This window comes from Meles meles, chromosome X, assembly GCF_922984935.1.
Source record: "Meles meles chromosome X, mMelMel3.1 paternal haplotype, whole genome shotgun sequence".
Classification (NCBI taxonomy): domain Eukaryota; kingdom Metazoa; phylum Chordata; class Mammalia; order Carnivora; family Mustelidae; genus Meles; species Meles meles.
Genome location: NC_060087.1, coordinates 124,334,523 through 124,354,728, shown reverse-complemented (window position 1 = coordinate 124,354,728; position 20,206 = coordinate 124,334,523). Strand labels below are relative to the sequence as shown.

Below are 20,206 nucleotides of genomic sequence, written 5' to 3'. Positions count from 1 at the left end.
GATTTCAAACAGAGGGTGTTTTTTCATTGCACGCTCTGCATCTCCCAAGCACTTAAGCGGTTTTGAGGCTGAAGACAATCTGTAAGGTTGGCAGTGACTTCCTGCAGATCCCTAACCCCGGGCAGCAGCATCTCTCTAAGCCACTGCTTGCCTGTCCCCACCTTATTCCTGCCAGGGCTTTGTAGTTTGCTTGCTTATGGATGTTCTAACACATCTATTGAGCTATAATTGATCTAATTAACCCTCTCCCTCCTCTTTGTCCCCCAGCCCCGGGCAGCTAATGATCTGCTTTCTGTCACTACAGATTAGTTTACATTTTTAAGTTTTATATACAAATGGAATCTTACAGCATGTACTCTGTTTTGTGTGGCTTCTTTCACTCACCTTAATGTTTTTTTGAGATTCATCAATGTTGCTGCATGTTTCAGATTTCGTTACTCTGTATTACTGGATAGCATTCCATCCTATGAAAATACCTTATTCACTCACACAACCCACTGATGGACATTTGCACTCACTTTGTTTCCAGTTTTTATTTATTACAAATAGAGCTACTAGGAACGTTCCTACAAGTCTTTGTAGAGACATGTTTTCATTGCCCTGGAATAAATAATTTAAGATCACAGCAGCTGGCTCTTTTTCATGGCACTTCAAAGGCAACAGGCTGTTAGGACAAAGCCGAACATCTCTTTTCCAGCTCCTAGCTGCCAGAAACTCACTGAAGTGGACGATGAACATAAACTTTATACCTTATTTGAGAAGCGTATGGCTACAGAAGTTGCTGTTGATGCTCCAGGAAAAATGGAACGTTCCGTGGTCTGAATCAGTGGTGACAATGACAAGCAAGCCTCCTGCAGGAATCGGAGTGACCCATGGCCATGTCTGGCTGTTGCTGAGTAATGGGCATTCCTGCTAGAGACCAAGTAGGACTAGAGAAAAAAGTCTGGAGTTGCTCTACGGATGTCAGTGTTTTCAATTTGGTCATTGTAAAAAAAAAAAAAGGTTGGGGGGAGAAGGATATTCCTGGACTAGTGGATACTACTGTGCCTCATCACCTGAGGCCCAAAAGACCTAGCAGAATCTTCAAATTTTTCGATCTCTCTAAAGAAGATGATGTCCACGAGTATGTTGTGAGAAAGGTCCTAAACAAAGAAGGTAAGAAACCTAGAACTAAAGCACTTAAAATTCAGCATCTTTTTACTCCACATGTCCTCCAACACAAGCATCTGTGTACTGTTCTGAAGAAACAACACACTAAGAAAAATAAGGAAGAGGCTGCAGACTATACTAAACTTTTGGCCAAGAGGATGAAGGAAGCCCAAGAAAAATACCAGCAAAAAATTGCCAAGAGATGGAGGCAGTCCTCTCTGAGAGCTTCTATCTCTAAGTCTGAGTCTAGTCAAAACTGAGATTTTCTACGGGACAGCTATATGTAGAAGAATGAAACTCGACCATTCTCTTATACCATACACAAAGATAAACTCAAAATGGATAAAATACCTCAACATGAGACAGGAATCCATCAGAATCCTAGAGGAGAACATAGGCAGTAACCTCTTCGATATCAGCCACAGCAACTTCTTTCAAGCTATGTCTCCAAAGGCAAAGGAAACAAAAGTGAAAATGAACTTTTGGGACTTCATCAAGATCAAAAGCTTCTGCACAGCAAAGGAAACAGTCAACAAAACAAAAAGGCAACCCACAGGATGGGAGAAGATATTTGCAAATGACAGTACAGACAAAAGGTTGATATCCAGGATCTATAAAGAAATTCTCAAACTCAACACACACAAAACAGATAATCATATCAAAAAATGGGCAGAAGATATGAACAGACACTTCTCCAATGAAGACATACAAATGGCTATCAGACACATGAAAAAATGTTCATCATCACTAGCCATCAGGGAGATTCAAATTAAAACCACATTGAGATACCACCTGACACCAGTTAGAATGGCCAAAATTAGCAAGACAGGAAACAACGTGTGTTGGAGAGGATGTGGAGAAAGGGGAACCCTCTTACACTGTTGGTGGGAATGCAAGTTAGTGCAGCCACTTTGGAGAACAGTGTGGAGATTCCTCAAGAAATTAAGAATAGAGCTTCCCTATGACCCTGCAATTGCACTGCTGGGTATTTACCCCAAAGATACAGATGTAGTGAAAAGAAGAGCCATCTGTACCCCAATGTTTATTGCAGCAATGGCCATGGTTGCCAAACTGTGGAAAGAACCAAGATGCCCTTCAACGGACGAATGGATAAGGAAGATGTGGTCCATATACACGATGGAGTATTATGCCTCCATCAGAAAGGATGAATACCCAACTTTTGTAGCAACATGGATGGGACTGGAAGAGATTATGCAGAGTGAAATAAGTCAAGCAGAGAGAGTCAAGTAACATATGGTCTCACTTATTTGTGGAGCATAACAAAGAACATGGAGGACATGGGGAGATGGAGAGGAGAAGGGAGTTGAGGGAAACTGGAAGGGGAGATGAACCATGAGAGACTATGGACTCTGAAAAACAACCAGAGGGTTTTGAAGGGGCGGGGGGTGGGAGGTTGAGGAACCAGGTGGTGGGTAATAGGGAGGGCACGTACTGCATGGAGCACTGGGTGTGGTGCAAAAACAATGAATACTGTTATGCTGAAAATGAATAAAGAAAGAAAGAAAGGAAGAAAGAAAGAAAGGAAGAAAGAAAGAAAATGAGATTTTCTAGAGTAACAAATAAATAAGATCAGAAATTTTTAAAAAAAGAGTGCAATGGCTGGATCACAGGGAGGTTTGTTCAACTTTTGTAGAAACTACCAGTTTTCCAAAGTGATTGCACTGTTTTATAGTGATTGTACCATTGTCTATGATTTCTAGTTGCTTTGCATCTTCACCAATGTCTGTAACTGTCTTTTTAATTATATCTATTCTAATAGGAGAGAAGTAGGATGATCCTCAACGCCATGAAGACTTAAAAATGGTCACATTAGCCTGGAGGGATTTTAGGTAAGATATATAAAATACTAGGTAATGGTGAAGGGTGAGAGAGAAGAGAATGAATCACAGAATAGTGGTGGCTATGGGGAATGACTTGGAGAAAATACCCTCTCCTTGCTTTGTGAGCCTCCAGAATTGAATGAGGAGTGATGAGGAAGGTTAACAGGTCAGTGTGAGAATGCTCTTTAGAGGGTTAAAGAAAGCCCCTTTCGTACAACCAAAGAACCTTAGCCTCCCTAGAATCACACCCACAGAGGTGTTAAGAGTGGTACTTTGGGATTTAAAAGCCATATCATGCCTTCCCCAGTATCTGCCATGCTGTATTGATGTCCAAAGAAGTGCTCAGTAACTTCTAATGTGCTCAACCCACCATTGGCTGGGTAGTGCTTAGCTGATCAGTCAAACTGAAGAACGTGACTCCTCATTCCTGGGGACAGTACATATAGGCAGGTCAGAGGCTCTCTTTAGGCTGGTTCTTGCCTTCCTCATGGCTAGGGTAACCAGGAAAACACAGGGGCCAGGGATAGTTATAATACAACCAACCCCAAGGACCAAAGGGAGGAAGATGAGAAAGACCCTCTGTCAAGTGAGGTCCAGAGATGGTGTCAAGGTGAGATGACTTCCTCTTTGTCTCCCAAGTCCTTTACCCTATCCCTGCCTGGCACAAAGCCCCTCATAGGTCTCCATCCTTTTTCATGAAGCCCCCTCTTCCCATTTAGTCCTCATGCTCTTTCTCCAAACTAATGCCCTGGCCTCGCTCTCTTGCCATCCCGGCACCAACAACCAGAAAGACCAAAATATTCTTCAAGGGAACCCGACAAAAGCAGTCTGAGACATCTACCATTCATTCAAAAAAGCTGAAAAGAGCATAAAGCCAATATGCAACTGTCACCACATGCTGAATAGAAATGACATCAAAGTAGGAGAAGAAATCAAAATAAGAGACAAGATCAAAGCTCCCAGGACAAGAGACCCTGGAGAAGCCCACCACTTCACATAACTTGTGTAGCCAGTAACTGAATAAAAAAGGCCAAAGACCTTAGAAATACCTGTTGAGGGGCACCAGGGTGGTTCAGTCGGTTAAGCTTCTGACTCTGGATTTCAGCTCAGGTCATGATCTCAGGGTCCTGAGATCAAGGCCCTAGGCAGGCTTTGTACTCAGTGGGGAGTTTGCTTCCTCACTCACACTCTCCCTCTGTCCCTCCCTCCCTTCTCTCTCTCTCTAATAAATCAATAAATATTAAAAAAAAAAAGAAGGAAAGAAATATTTGTTGCATCTCCAGAGGCCTGCTTTCTGGGAAATGGCCAACCACATAGAAGCTGAATCTCATACCAACAGGGCAAACTGATGGCTATGATTAAAATAAAAATCAAGTTGCAAAAAGATGAAATCCTGTGTGTCTCTGTGAATTCTTCACTGGTGGGGAGGGAAGCAGGAGCCAAGGCAGGTGTGTGAGAAGGGAGGGAAGTGGTGTCCTGAATGGTTGGGGACCGGACCCTCAGGTCCACTGTTAGCCAGACATTAGGGATAAGGACTGAGCTTCAGAACTGAGCACTGAAGATAAGTTTCCTTCCTGAACACTTTATCACAGTGGCAAGTAATATATGGATGTGCTGTTACTGCAGTTGTTTGGGGGTAGAGAACAACATTAGGATCCAGATTGCTACAACCCAGATGGCAAGAGGGTTTGATGTGTGGACGGTGACTGTGACTATGAGAGTTTAAAAAAAAAAATGACAAAACAAAGAAATCATGTCCTGGTCACCTACCAATACTGATTAGGTTCTTTTCTCACTAAGAAACTGGGGGTAGGGAGTGGGGGTAGTCCACTCCCAGGGCAGGTGATAAAAAGGATCTTTGTCTGCAAAGTTTTAATACAACTATAAAACCCAATAAAAGCTGATTTTTTAATTATCACCACACCCCAGCATTTCTAAATAATTACAGTGGTAAAACAGTCTTCCTCAATAAAGCCTTTTGCTAGCTCAAATTCTAAACATTTTTGTGATTTAAGTTTCAGAGGCATAAGTTTATTCTACAACTAAATAAAAAACTAAACTTGATCCAAAATGGCCAAAGGATTTTTGTACATATTTCTCTAAAGAAGTTATACAAATGGCCAATAGGTACATGAAAAGATGCTCCACATCATTAAACATTAGAGAAATGCAAATCAAAATCATGAGATACCACTTCCCACCAGGAGGGCTACTGTGGAAAAAAATTGAAACTAACAAGTGTTGATAAGGATGTGGAAAACAGTTTGGTGGTTCCTTAAAAAGTAAACATAGAATTGCCAAACGATCTAGAAATTCCTCTCCTAATTACATACCCCCTCCATTGAAAAGAGGTATGCAAACAAATACTTGTATGCCAGTGTTCATAGCAACAGTATTCACAATAGCTAAAAGGTGAAAACAGCACAAGTGTCCATCAGCAGATGACTGGCTAAATGAAACATATTATTCAGCCATAGAAGGAATGAAGTCCTGATCCACGCTACAACATGGATAAACCTTGAAAACATTATGTCAAGTGAGAGAAGCCAGACACAAAAGGACAAATACTGTATAATTCCCCTTAAAGAGGAGGCAAATTCACAGATACAGAAAGTAGAATAAAAATTACCAAGGGTTTTGGGGGAGGGTGGAGAGGGGAGTTCTTGGTACTCTGGGTACCAATGGGTACAGAGCTTCTGTTTGGAAAAGTTCTGGAAAGAAATACCAGTGATAGCTGCATTGTGAATGAGCTTAATGCTACTGAACTACACACTTAGAAATGGCTAAAAGGGGGAATTTTACTTCATGTGCATTTACTTTATGTACATTTCACTACAATAAAAATGCAAAAAAGTCTCTGCAATATTCAAAATAGCACATTTTTAGTATTTATCCTTTAAAAAAAAAAATCATTGTCTTCTGCCATAGAGTTCATTTGGAGAAGGTCCTGTTGTACTGTTGGCCCCAACACAGGCTGGAAGTTACCACTGATCTATAGAAAGTTCCTAATGGTTTGGAACTGTTTTGAGATGAATTCCAAAGCGCTCCCAGTCTATAATCCCAGAGATCCTATATGTAATACACACGTCCCTCATTTCAATGGAAGAGTCTAAGTACATGATGGTTTCACAAAGACTGTAAAGGTAAAGTCACACTGGATTAATTTGCTTAATGAGCTGCTAGGAAGCTGTAATACTTTGGGGTAATATAACCTTTGTTAGGTGGGATGAGAGTAATATTTAGTCTAGGGATAGTTTTGCCTCACCTCGGCTGCAAACCCCTCTTTGTATACGAATACCACTTTGTATACGAAGAATACTCTGCACACTATGCTCCCTCCTGTTTGAGCCCCGGGCATTGTTCCTCCCAAACCTCTTGCGCAGCTCTTCCCTAGGCCTAAGGAAGTGTCCTCACACACATTTGCAATCAGTAGTAGGCTGAGTACTCCGGGAGTGGCGTTGGGGGGCATCTGTAGATCCCTGAATTCTCTCTCTCTCCTTCTCCCATTCTCCACCCCCTCCTCTCATTTCCCCCTGGCGTTCTGCCCCCTGAACTCCAGCCACCTTGATCTACCTGGATGCCCAGCTCTGTCCCTTCACCATGGCGGAACCACCAGGCTCTCATCAGGTTTCTTGCTTCTGTACCACAACCTGGAAACTCACTCCAGGCGATAAGCTGGGTGCTCCTAAGCCTCACGTTGTTTGTATCCTGTGTCATGGATATCACTGTCCCTAATTAGCTAATGTCCCATGTCTTGAAAGCTGATGATCAATATACTTTGTTTTTTCAGTTGTTGCAAGCAGGAAGGTAAAGAAGTTCTTGCTACTTCATTTTTCTCAGAATTTTTTCTCCTATCCCTTGTAATGGTTTTGAAAAGAACTAATTTACTGTAACAAAACAAAACAAAACACTTTTCCTGTCTGAATAACTTCGAATTGTTCCTATTTACTACTGGGACATTGACTACAGGTATGCCTAGAGTTTGAAATAAATGATGTAATAACACAATTGGAAGTTAACATTTATTCAGTACTTACTGTTTAAGAGTAAATTACACATTTAGTAAAATGACTCAGTGAATATTAGCTGACTCTGAATATTACCAATTTTATTTAATATTTTTAGTACATGTATATGTAATTCAATTACATTTATTTGAAACTATGCTTTATTACTGTATAAGGAGTAATGGTGCTAAACCAGGAGCAAACAAGTTCTAAATGCTAGCAAATTAAAACAATGGAATTTTGACATATAGTGGCTAAATAATTATGCATGATTTCCATGACAATTTACATAGATTCAGTAATTACAAGACTTTGCTTGCCTTATATTTCTAACACTTTCTAAAAGTAAGGTATTTTGGGACTACAGAAACTGATCATAAAAGTGGAATTTTAATTTTAAACCTGCATTATAGATTATAAACATAATGAGCTTTTTGTAAAATATTTTTAAAATACAGAAGCTTTTTTAAAAAAAGATTTTATTTATTTATTTGACACAGAGAGATCACAAGTAGACAGAGAGGCAGGTGGAGAGAGAAGGGGAAGCAGACTCCCCGCTGAGCAGAGAGCCTGATGCAGGGCTCAATCCCAGGACCCTGAGATCATGACCTGAGTCGAAGGCAGAGGCTTAACCCACTGAGCCACCCAGGCACCTCTAAAATACAGAAGCTTAAAGAAAAATGAAAATAACCAATAATCCCATTGCCTACTGATAAGAATTCTCATGGTCAACTTTATATCTAACCAGTATTTATCTAAATACAACTTGGAATCTTCAGCTGAATGTGTGTAATATGTGTACATACTTAAGTTTTTCATAAACTTATGTTGATACTGTATTTGTAATGTGCTTCTCAAAACCATAAGGTTTCATATTTTATATTTCTTGTACCATTTTATAAAGACTGTTTTTGAGAAAATATAGACTTGTTATTCATGTACTTGCTTTAGTTTTCAAAAAGAAATCCTTTTACTATTTCACACCATAATCATTTTGGTCTATCCTAAGATAATCTCTCTCTTTTGTTTAGAAGTTGCTATAAGAACCCTCACTTAAAAAAAAAAAAACATGATGGTACAGCCAGTGGTGTGCTGGAATCCTGTCATAGTGCTTTGCTTGAGTTCAGCTAATTTATAACACAGAAGTCTCTCCCACATAGAAAAGGGGGAAATGGTACAAATAAGGGCCTTTTTATTCCAGAGAACCAGTTATTAGATATACTAGTGTACCTCTGGGTGTAGCCATGCCATAGAACACAAGGCTATTAAATGAAGATAGAAATAGTTAGATGAGGAAAAAGTCAAGTCACAGAAAATATATGTATTATGTTCCTATTTTTGTTCATAATAAATTTATATGCATATGCAAAGAAAGAGGTCGTTAAGAAATACGGTTACCTCTGAGAATTGTGATTAGGAAATGATCTGATTTTTTTATTTAAAAAAATTTTTTTAAAGATTTTATTTATTTGTTTATTTATTTGAGAGAGAAAGAGAGAGAGACAGAGTACACGCAAGCAGGGGAAGGGGCAGAGGGAGAGGGAGGAGGGAGAAGCAGACTCCTCACTGAGCAGGGAGTTGATACAGGGTGGGGGGTGGGTGCTGGATCCCAGGACCTTGGAATCATGGCTTGAGCAGAAGGCAGACGCTTAACCAGCTGAGCCACCCAGGTGTCCTATGATTTTTTTAAAAATTATACACATTTGTATTTATTTAGACTTTTATAATAAATATTCTTACATATATTAAAATTAATGCATATTTATTTCAGGAAAATAAACTCATTGTGCTGATACTATCTTGAAGGTATTGAGATAATAACAAACATGGGCGCCTGCGTGCTAAGTTGGTTAACTGTCTGCATTTGGCTCAGGTCACGATCCTGGGGTCCTGGGATCGAGCTCCTTGTTGGGCTCCCTGCTTGGTGGGGAGTCTGCTTCTCCCCCTCCCTCTGTCCCTACCCCCTGCTCATGCTCTCTCTCTCTCTCACTCACTTGCTCTCTTGCTCTGTCTCTTGCTCAAATAAATAAAATCTTAAAAAAAAAAAAAAGATAACAACAGAGGAGTTAAGATGGCGGAGAAGTAGCAGCCTGAGACTACATCAGGTAACAGGAGATCAGCTCAATAGCTTATCTAAACATTGCAAACACCTACAAATCCAACGGGAGAGCGAAGAGAAGAACAGCAACTCTAGAAACAGAAAATCAACCACTTTCTGAAAGGTAGGACTGGCGGAGAAGTGAATCTAAAACGACGGGAAGATAGACCGCGGGGGGAGGGGCCGGCTCCCGGCAAGCGGCGGAGGAACGGAGCACAAAATCAGGACTTTTAAAAGTCTGTTCCACTGAGGGACATTTCTCCAGGGGCTAAACCGGGGTGAAGCCCACGCGGGGCCAGCGTGGCCCCAGGCCCCGCAGGGTCACAGAAGGATCGGGGGTGTCGGAGTGTCGGAGAGCTCACAGGTATTAGAACGGAGAAGCCGGCTGCAGAGACAGAGCCGAGGACTGAACTCTCAGCTCGGGGTTACCTTGAACTGGTCGCGGGCTGGGTGAGCTCGGAGCGCGGCTGGAGGCTGGGGATACAGGAGTGATTGGGTGCTGTCCTCTGGGGGCGCACTGAGGAGTGGGGCCCCAGGCTCTCGGCTCCTCCGGGCTGGAGACTGGGAGGCCGCCATTTTCATTCCCGTCCTCCGGAACTCTACGGAAAGCGTTCAGGGAACAGAAGCTCCCAAAAGCGAACCCGAGCCGATTACTTAGTCCGGCCGCCGGTAAGGGCGGTGCAATCCCGCCTCAGGCAAAGACACTTGAGAGTCACTACAACAGGCCCCTCCCCCAGAAGATCAACAAAATATCCAGCCAGAACGAATTTCATCTATCAAGGAGAAAGCAGATTCAATTCCTAAGACAGCAGAGCAATTCCAGAGGAGGAGAAAGCAAAGCACGGAACTCATGGCTTTCTCCCCATGATTCTTTAGTCTTGCGGCTACTTCAATTTTTTTTTCTTTTTTCAATTTTTTTTTCTTTTTTCAATTTTTTTTTCTTTTTTCTTTTTTCTTCTTCTGCCAAATTTTTTTAAAACTTTTACCCTTTTCTTTTTTAACGTTTTTTGACTAGTTCATCTAAATATATATATTTTTTCTTTCTTTTTTATATTGTTTTATTTGTTTTATTTTTTAAATTTTTTTTTTCCAGAACCTGTTTTTATCCCCTTTCTCCCCCCCACAATTTGGGGTCTCTTCTGATTTGGTTACAGCGCATTTTTCCGGGGTCTTTGCCACCCTTTTAGTAGTTTATTTGCTCCTTCATACCCTCTTATCTGGACAAAATGACAAGGCGGAGCTCGCTTCGGCAGCACATATACAAAATGACAAGGCGGAAAAAATCACCACAAACAAAAGAACAAGACACAGTACCAAAGGCTAGGGACCTAATCAACACAGATCAAGAGTTCAGAATGACGATTCTGAACATTCTAGCCGGGCTCAAAAAAGGCATGGAAGATATTAGAGAAACCCTCTCTGGAGATATTAAAGCCCTTTCTGGAGAAATTAAAGAACTAAAGTCTAACCAAGTTGAAATCAAAAAAGCTATTAATGAGGTGCAATCAAAAATGGAGGCTCTCACTGCTAGGATAAATGAGGCAGAAGAAAGAATTAGTGATATAGAAGACCAAATGACAGAGAATAAGGAAGCCGAGCAAAAGAGGGACAAACAGCTACTGGACCATGAGGGGAGAATTCGAGAGATAAGTGACACCATAAGACGAAACAACATTAGAATAATTGGGATTCCAGAAGAAGAAGAAACAGAGAGGGGAGCAGAGGGTCTATTGGAGAGAATCATTGGAGAGAATTTCCCTAATATGGCAAAGGGAACAAGCATTAAAATCCAGGAGATGCAGAGAACCCCCCTCAAAGTCAACAAGAATAGGTCCACACCCCGTCACCTAATAGTAAAATTTACAAGTCTTAGTGACAAAGAGAAAATCCTGAAAGCAGCCCGAGAAAAGAAGTCTGTAACATACAATGGTAAAAATATTAGATTGGTGGCAGACTTATCCACAGAGACCTGGCAGGCCAGAAAGAGCTGGCATGATATATTCAGAGCACTAAACGAGAAAAACATGCAGCCAAGAATACTCTATCCAGCTAGGCTATCATTGAAAATAGAAGGAGAGATCAAAAGCTTCCAAGACAAACAAAAACTGAAAGAATTTGCAAACACCAAACCAGCTCTACAGGAAATATTGAAAGGGGTCCTCTAAGCAAAGAGAGAGCCTAAAAGTAGTAGATCAGAAAGGTACAGAGACAATATACAGTAACAGTCACCTTACAGGCTAATAATGGCACTAAATTCATATCTCTCAATAGTTACCCTGAATGTTAATGGGCTAAATGCCCCAATCAAAAGACACAGGGTGTCAGAATGGATAAAAAAACAAAACCCATCAGTATGTTGCCTAAAGAAACTCATTTTAGACGTGAAGACACCTCCAGATTTAAAGTGAGGGGGTGGAAAACAATTTACCATGCTAATGGGCATCAGAAGAAAGCTGGGGTGGCAATCCTTATATCAGATCAATTAGATTTTAAGCCAAAGACTATAATAAGAGATGAGGAAGGACACTATATCCTACTCAAAGGGTCTGTCCAACAAGAAGATCTAACAATTTTAAATATCTATGCCCCTAACGTGGGAGCAGCCAACTATATCAACCAATTAATAACAAAATCAAAGAAACACATCAATAATAATACAATAATAGTAGGGGACTTTAACACTCCCCTCACTGAAATGGACAGATCATCCAAGCAAAAGATCAACAAGGAAATAAAGGCCTTAAATGACACACTGGACCAGATGGACATCACAGATATATTCAGAACATTTCATCCCAAAGCAACAGAATACACATTCTTCTCTAGTGCACATGGAACCTTCTCCAGAATAGATCACATCCTGGGTCACAAATCAGGTCTCAACCGGTATCAAAAGATTAGGATTATTCCCTGCATATTTTCAGACCACAATGCTCTGAAGCTAGAACTCAATCACAAGAGGAAAGCTGGAAAGAACCCAAATACATGGAGACTAAACAGCATCCTTCTAAAGAATGAATGGGTTAACCAGGAAATTAAAGAAGAATTGAAAAAATTCATGGAAACAAATGATAATGAAAACACAACAGTTCAAAATCTGTGGGACACAGCAAAGGCAGTCCTGAGAGGAAAATATATAGCGGTACAAGCCTTTCTCAAGAAACAAGAAAGGTCCCAAGTACACAACCTAACCCTACGCGTAAAGGAGCTGGAGAAAGAACAAGAAAGAAACCCTAAACCCAGCAGGAGAAGAGAAATCATAAAGATCAGAGCAGAAATCAATGAAATAGAAACCAAAAAAACAATAGAAAAAAATCAATGAAACTAGGAGCTGGTTCTTTGAAAGAATCAATAAGATTGATAAACACCTGGCCAGACTCATCAAAAAGAAAAGAGAAAGGACCCAAATAAATAAAATCATGAATGAAAGAGGAGAGATCACACCTAACACCAAAGAAATACAGACAATTATAAGAACATACTATGAGCAACTCTACGCCAACAAATTGGACAATCTGGAAGAAATGGATGCATTCCTAGAGACATATAAACTACCACAACTGAACCAGGAAGAAATAGAAAACCTGAACAGGCCCATAACCAGTAAGGAGATTGAAACAGTCATCAAAAATCTCCCAACAAACAAAAGCCCAGGGCCAGACGGCTTCCCAGGGGAATTCTACCAAACATTTAAAGAAGAACTCATTCCTATTCTCCTGAAACTGTTCCAAAAAATAGAAACGGAAGGAAAACTTCCAAACTCATTTTATGAGGCCAGCATCACCTTGATCCCCAAACCAGACAAGGATCCCACCAAAAAAGAGAACTACAGACCAATATCCTTGATGAACACAGACGCAAAAATTCTCGCCAAAATACTAGCCAATAGGATTCAACAGTACATTAAAAGGATTATTCACCACGATCAAGTGGGATTTATTCCAGGGCTGCAGGGTTGGTTCAACATCCGCAAATCAATCAATGTGATAGAACACATTAATAAAAGAAAGAACAAGAACCATATGATACTCTCAATAGATGCTGAAAAAGCATTTGACAAAGTACAGCATCCCTTCCTGATCAAAACTCTTCAAAGTGTAGGGATAGAGGGCACATACCTCAATATTATCAAAGCCATCTATGAAAAACCCACCGCAAATATCATTCTCAATGGAGAAAAACTGAAAGCTTTTCCGCTAAGGTCAGGAACACGGCAGGGATGTCCATTATCACCACTGCTATTCAACATAGTATTAGAAGTCCTAGCCTCAGCAATCAGACAACAAAAAGAAATTAAAGGCATCCAAATTGGTAAAGAAGAAGTCAAACTATCACTCTTCGCAGATGATATGATACTATATGTGGAAAACCCAAAAGACTCCACTCCAAAACTGCTAGAACTTGTACAGGAATTCAGTAAAGTGTCAGGATATAAAATCAATGCACAGAAATCAGTTGCATTTCTGTACACCAACAACAAGACTGAAGAAAGAGAAATTAAGGAGTCAATCCCATTTACAATTGTACCCAAAACTATAAGATACCTAGGAATAAACCTAACCAAAGAGACTAAGAATCTATACACAGAAAATTATAAAGTACTCATGAAAGAAATTGAGGAAGACACAAAAAAATGGAAAAATGTTCCATGCTCCTGGATTGGAAGAATAAATATTGTGAAAATGTCTATGCTACCTAAAGCAATCTACACATTTAATGCAATCCCTATCAAAATACCATCCATTTTTTTCAAAGAAATGGAACAAATAATCCTAAAATTTATATGGAACCAGAAAAGACCTCGAATAGCCAAAGGAATATTGAAGAACAAAGCCAAAGTTGGTGGCATCACAATTCCGGACTTCAAGCTCTATTACAAAGCTGTCATCATCAAGACAGCATGGTACTGGCACAAAAACAGACACATAGATCAGTGGAACAGAATAGAGAGCCCAGAAATCGACCCTCAACTCTATGGTCAACTAATCTTCGACAAAGCAGGAAAGAATGTCCAATGGAAAAAAGACAGCCTCTTCAATAAATGGTGCTGGGAAAATTGGATAGCCACATGCAGAAAAATGAAATTGGACCACTTCCTTACACCACACACGAAAATAGATTCCAAATGGATGAAGGACCTCAATGTGAGAAAGGAATCCATCAAAATCCTTGAGGAGAATGCAGGCAGCAACCTCTTCGACCTCAGCCATAGCAACATCTTCCTAGGAACAACGGCAAAGGCAAGGGAAGCAAGGGCAAAAATGAACTATTGGGATTTCATCAAGATCAAAAGCTTTTGCACAGCAAAGGAAACAGTTAACAAAACCAAAAGACAACTGACAGAATGGGAGAAGATATTTGCAAACGACATATCAGATAAAGGGCTAGTATCCAAAATCTATAAGGAACTTAGCAAACTCAACACCCAAAGAACAAACAATCCAATCAAGAAATGGGCAGAGGACATGAACAGACATTTCTGCAAAGAAGACATCCAGATGGCCAACAGACACATGAAAAAGTGCTCCACGTCACTCGGCATCAGGGAAATACAAATCAAAACCACAATGAGATATCACCTCACACCAGTCAGAATGGCTAAAATTAACAAGTCAGGAAATGACAGATGCTGGCGAGGATGTGGAGAAAGGGGAACCCTCCTCCACTGTTGGTGGGAATGCAAGCTGGTGCAACCACTCTGGAAAACAGCATGGAGGTTCCTCAAAATGTTGAAAATAGAACTACCCTATGACCCAGCAATTGCACTACTGGGTATTTACCCTAAAGATACAAACATAGTGATCCGAAGGGGCACGTGTACCCGAATGTTTATAGCAGCAATGTCTACAATAGCCAGACTATGGAAAGAACCTAGATGTGCATCAACAGATGAATGGATAAAGAAGATGTGGTATATATACACAATGGAATACTACGCAGCCATCAAAAGAAATGAAATCTTGCCATTTGCGACGACGTGGATGGAACTAGAGCGTATCATGCTTAGTGAAATAAGTCAATCGGAGAAAGACAACTATCATATGATCTCCCTGATATGAGGACATGGAGAAGCAACATGGGGGGGTAGGGGGATAGGAGAAGAATAAATGAAACAAGATGGGATTGGGAGGGAGACAAACCATAAATGACTCTTAATCTCACAAAACAAACTGGGGGTTCCTGGGGGGAGGTGGGATTGGGAGAGGGGGAGCGGGCTATGGACATTGGGGAGGGGAGGCGAACCATAAGAGACTATGGACTCTGAAAAACAACCTGAGGGTTTTGAAGGGTCAGGGGTGGGAGGTTGGGGCAACCTGAGGGTTTTGAAGGGTCAAGGGTGGGAGGTTGGGGGAACAGGTGGTGGGTAATGGGGAGGGCACGTTTTGCATGGAGCACTGGGTGTTGTGCAAAAAGAATGAATACTGTTACGCTGAAAAAATAAATAATATGGAAAAAAAGATAACGACAAACATATTATAAACCACTTATTTACTGTTTACAATATGTCAGATGTGATTTGTGCTAGGGTAGTTTTAATTTATGATCACCCATCTAATCCCACTACATCCTGTGTGACTTGGATTTTATTGTCCTTATTTTACAGAAAGATCTATTGAGTTGCATAGATGTTATTTGCCCACCATCAAACAGCCAACATATGTGTGAATACTTGGTTTTAAGGCCAATTTTTTTTTACCCCCCTCTCTGCTGAGTGGAGAACTCCACTTGGTTGTTTTGGTACAAGTCATTTATTTGCAAGTTCCATCCTGGAATGGATGGGGAATCTTAAGAATATTAGAAGAATGACAATTGCATGAATCCAGAACTTATAAGCTATTAACTACAGAAGAGCTGGAGCAGTATTCTGTGTAACACAATTCCCCAGAGAAAGAAATTCTTTGAAGAGGTCACCCGGACTTCCAAGTGAGATGAGCAAAATAATTCTGTTGGCCGACAGCATACATTTAGCTGCATGGCTTTGGGGAAATGGATTCATCTTTTTGTGCCTCGGCTTTCCTGTGTGTAAACTAGGGCATCTGAAATACTTCCATAAATTGTTGTGAAAATGAAATAACAGTGCACTTATTATTAGGCTGGCAAAAACGAGAAAGCTGGATACTACCAAGCCCTGGTTGAGTTGTTGGCACATTGCACTGTTGATAGGAAGGCATGTGGACTGGTACAGCAATTATCGAGAATAATCCAACAGTAACTAACCACATGCATGCAAACCTTAAAATCACATCATTCTGTGCGTGGGGATCTCTACCAGAGACATTTTCACACAGCTCCATAAATTCTATGCTGTGTCTACATTATGGATGAAAACTATAACAGTGTGGTAAGAACCACACACATTGCTGAAATCATTCCCTGGTGACACCAGAAACTCTTTCCAGTTTCACATTCTAATTGTTTAATATAGCAAGATACTTCCTGCTCTTATTAAGCCTTAAAGATATTTACATCCTTTAGACAGACATTTTATAAATTGTTTTAGAATGTGGAATATTTAATTTGATGTTAACATTCATTTTGAAAACATTTTTTTGAAAGAGTAAAGGACCTTTCAGTCAAATGAACTGAAAATTCTTCCAGAGTAACCACTTAATACCAGGGCCTCTGCTAAGCTTTGCAGATATGGAGATGCATAAGGTGGAGTCCCTGACCTCAAGAAGCCTGTATGACCTCAGAAAACATTTTAGAAAAAACTAAAACATAGAGTTTTTTCACCCATCAGCATCTAAAGAAAAGCTCAGTTCAGATTTTAAGTCAATGATATGGTATCTTTTATCTAGACTGCAGCTCTCTAATTAAATCTTTCTGGCACTTTAACTCCAGGGAAACCCAGCTGATGATTCAAATTCAGTCACCAAATGTGATTTAAAATCAATAAGAGTGAAAGACATCCTGGGTGTGCTGTCCTTTCAAAGGAAGTGGGAGCACTTTCATGCCTTGTTTGTAGAAATCGATTATCTCAAGCAGCTGCCAGACTGATACGGACGAAAAGAGCTTATGTCTAGGGATAGGCCAATGTTATTATTCCTGATCTGCATACATTATAACCGTTTGACACTATTGCACTTTAATGCTCTGTTGTAGGACGGGCTGAAATGCTTGCTGTTACAGTGGAAAGTAACAGATTTCTATAGGACTGGCTGAAATGCTTGCTGTTACAGTGGAAAGTAACAGATTTCTATGTCTCAAGAGCTGAGGTTAACCAAAAGCAAATGTTAGAGTGTCTTGTTTCCCAAAGGACTCTAATATATACTTAAATATGCATGTATATCTTGTCATATTCCACAAAGAACTGACAATATGTGGAGTTTAAAAAGGATCCAGGGATATGAAGGGTTAAAAAGAAAAAAAAAAAAAGAAGCCACAAACAGAGAATATATCCAAATAGAACAACAATAACAAAAAAGATCAGTATCAAATGGGTGTTATTCCCCTTGAAAAGGACAGCATACTTGACATGTCATTTCCTGGTGCAAAAGCTGTTATTTGCTCCTTAGCACTTATAAAATATAGCACAATTTCTTTAGACTTACAGGAAAGATACCCTATGAACAGGCTTCAAGTTATCTTTCTAGCCACATCCATGACAACCTTGATTCAAGTGACCTATGCTCCAGAAAAGTTGACTAATGCAGTGATTTCCCTAAGACCCCCTGTTTTCCTCTTTACCTATATCCATGCTATCCTCTGTGATCCCAAACCTAATATTCTTCAAAGCCCAGACTAACAGCTACCTCCCAGAGTCCTTTTCTCAATTATCCCATTAAGTATTTGTTTTTAAAAATTCTCTCTACTCCTTTATTTTACTATTTACTACATGCTGCCTATATGATAACTATTTGAATATGTAGCTTTTCATAAAAACATGCCAGAGGGGTAAATTTATTAAAAACTAACACTGTGATGTATATTATTATCAACAGTAGAGTTATCTAGGAGTATAAGGGGGAGACAATCACTCTATTCTGCAAACTACATTGAAGTATCTGTTTTGAAAATAGAATAAAAAAACAAACTGGCATGTGGGTAGGAATTGGAAGTTATTAATTAATTTAATTAATATTGAAATATAGTTGACATTGAAGATATGGAAGCTATTTTAATCAGAGTTTTCTTTTACCAGAAGTCAAGAAGAACTCCATGTCCTTGTATTAACACCACTCCTTTGCAGAAACCGAGGGCAGAAGCCAACAAAGTGCTCATGCACCCACAATGAGAGTGCCATACTGCTGGCTCTGAGGCTTTTTGCAGCAGAGGTCAAGATGGAGCTTATGTGCTAAGAGTGATAACACCTCTGCAGGACTCTGTCTATCCATCATCAGCGATCAAGTGGGTGCCCCAGAATTCCACCTGCTCCTGGCAAGGCCCCTCACCTCAGTGCCTTTCCTACAGGCTTGTCACCTCTTCCTGCTTTGTGATTATCATGGTTAAATTTCATCCTGCCTTCTCTTCAATTAAAGGTGTCGGGAAACTGGATATCCGTGTGCAAAAGAATATAATTAGACCCTTATCTTATAGCACACATGAAAATAAACTCAAAATTGATTAAAGATTTAAATAGAATACATGAAACTATAAAACTCCTGGAAGAAATCACAGGAGAAAAACTTCATAACATTGGTCTTGGCAAAGATTCTTTTGTATGTGACACCAAAAGCACAGGCATCAGAAGCAAAAATAGAAAAGTAGGATTACATCAAACTAAAAATCTTCTGCACAGCTAAAGAAACAAAAAAAATGAAAGGAAACCTGCAGAATGGGAGAAAATATTTGCAAGTCATATATCTCATGAGGGGTTAATATCCAAAATATATAAGTAATTCATATAGCTCAATAACAAACAAACAAAAAGCAAAAATTTAAAAATCCAATTTTAAAATGACCAAAGGACCTGAGTAAACATTTCCCAAAGGAGACATACAAATGGCCAACAGGTACATGAAAAGATGCTTACTATGACTAGTCATCTGGAAAATGCAAATCAAAACCACAGTGAGATACCACATCACACTTGTTAGAATGGCTAGTATCAAAAGGACAACAGTTAACAAACACTAGTGAGAATATGGTGAAAAGGTAACCCTCGTGTGCTGTTGGTGAGAATGTGAGTTAGTATAGCCATTGTGGGAAACAATATGGAGTTTCCTCAAAAATTAAAATAGAACTATGATATGATACAGCAATTCTATTTCTGGGTATATATCTGTAAATTCTAATCTTGAAGAGATATCTGAACTCTCATGTTTATTGTAACATTATTCACAATAGCCAAGATATGGAAATACCTTGTGTTTGTCAATAGATGAATGGATTAAGAAGATATTTAATATATAAATATTTTTATATATGTTACATATATTAATTTTATATGTTATATATGTTTTATATGATATATTTATATTTATGTTGTATACTTGTTACATATATGTTGCACATATAATAGAATATCATTCAGCCATCAGAAAGACGGAAATCCTGCCATTTGCAACAACATGGGTGGAACTTGAGAGCATTATTCTAAGTAAGTCAGAGAAAGACAAATACTGTATGATATCATTTATATGTACAATCTAAAAATCCAGAACTCATGGAAACAGAGTGGAGCAGTGGTTGCTATGGGTTAGAGGTGTGGGAAATGGCGAGTTGTTGGTCAAAGGGTATAAACTTCAGGTATAAGATTAACAAGTTCTCAAAATCCAATGTAGAGTATAGTGATAATAGTTCATAGTATTGCACTATATACTTGAAAGCTGGTAAGAGACTAGAATTTACAGGGGCACCTGGGTGGCTCAGTGTGTTAAAGCCTCTGCCTTCGGCTCAGGTCATGATCCCAGGGTCCTGGGATCGAGCCCTGCATTGGACTCTCTGCTCCACAGGGAGCCTGCCTACCCCTCTCTCTGTGCCTGCCTCTCTGCCTACTTGTGATTTCTGTCTGTCAAATAAATAAAATCTTAAAAAAAAGAGACTAGAATTTACAACATGGGTGAACTTCAAGGGTGTTATGCTAAGTGAAATAAGACAGAGAAAGACAATACTGTAAGATCTCTCTTACTTGTAGAATCTAAACAAACAAATAAACCAAGCTCATAAAT

At 39.7% G+C, this 20,206-nt stretch overlaps 1 pseudogene; it reads left to right on the top strand.

Annotated features, from left to right (window-relative positions):
• The first annotated feature begins 642 nt into the window (after nt 1-642).
• Nucleotides 643-1,409, top strand: LOC123934770 (annotated as a pseudogene).
• Nucleotides 1,410-20,206: the final 18,797 nt, after the last annotated feature.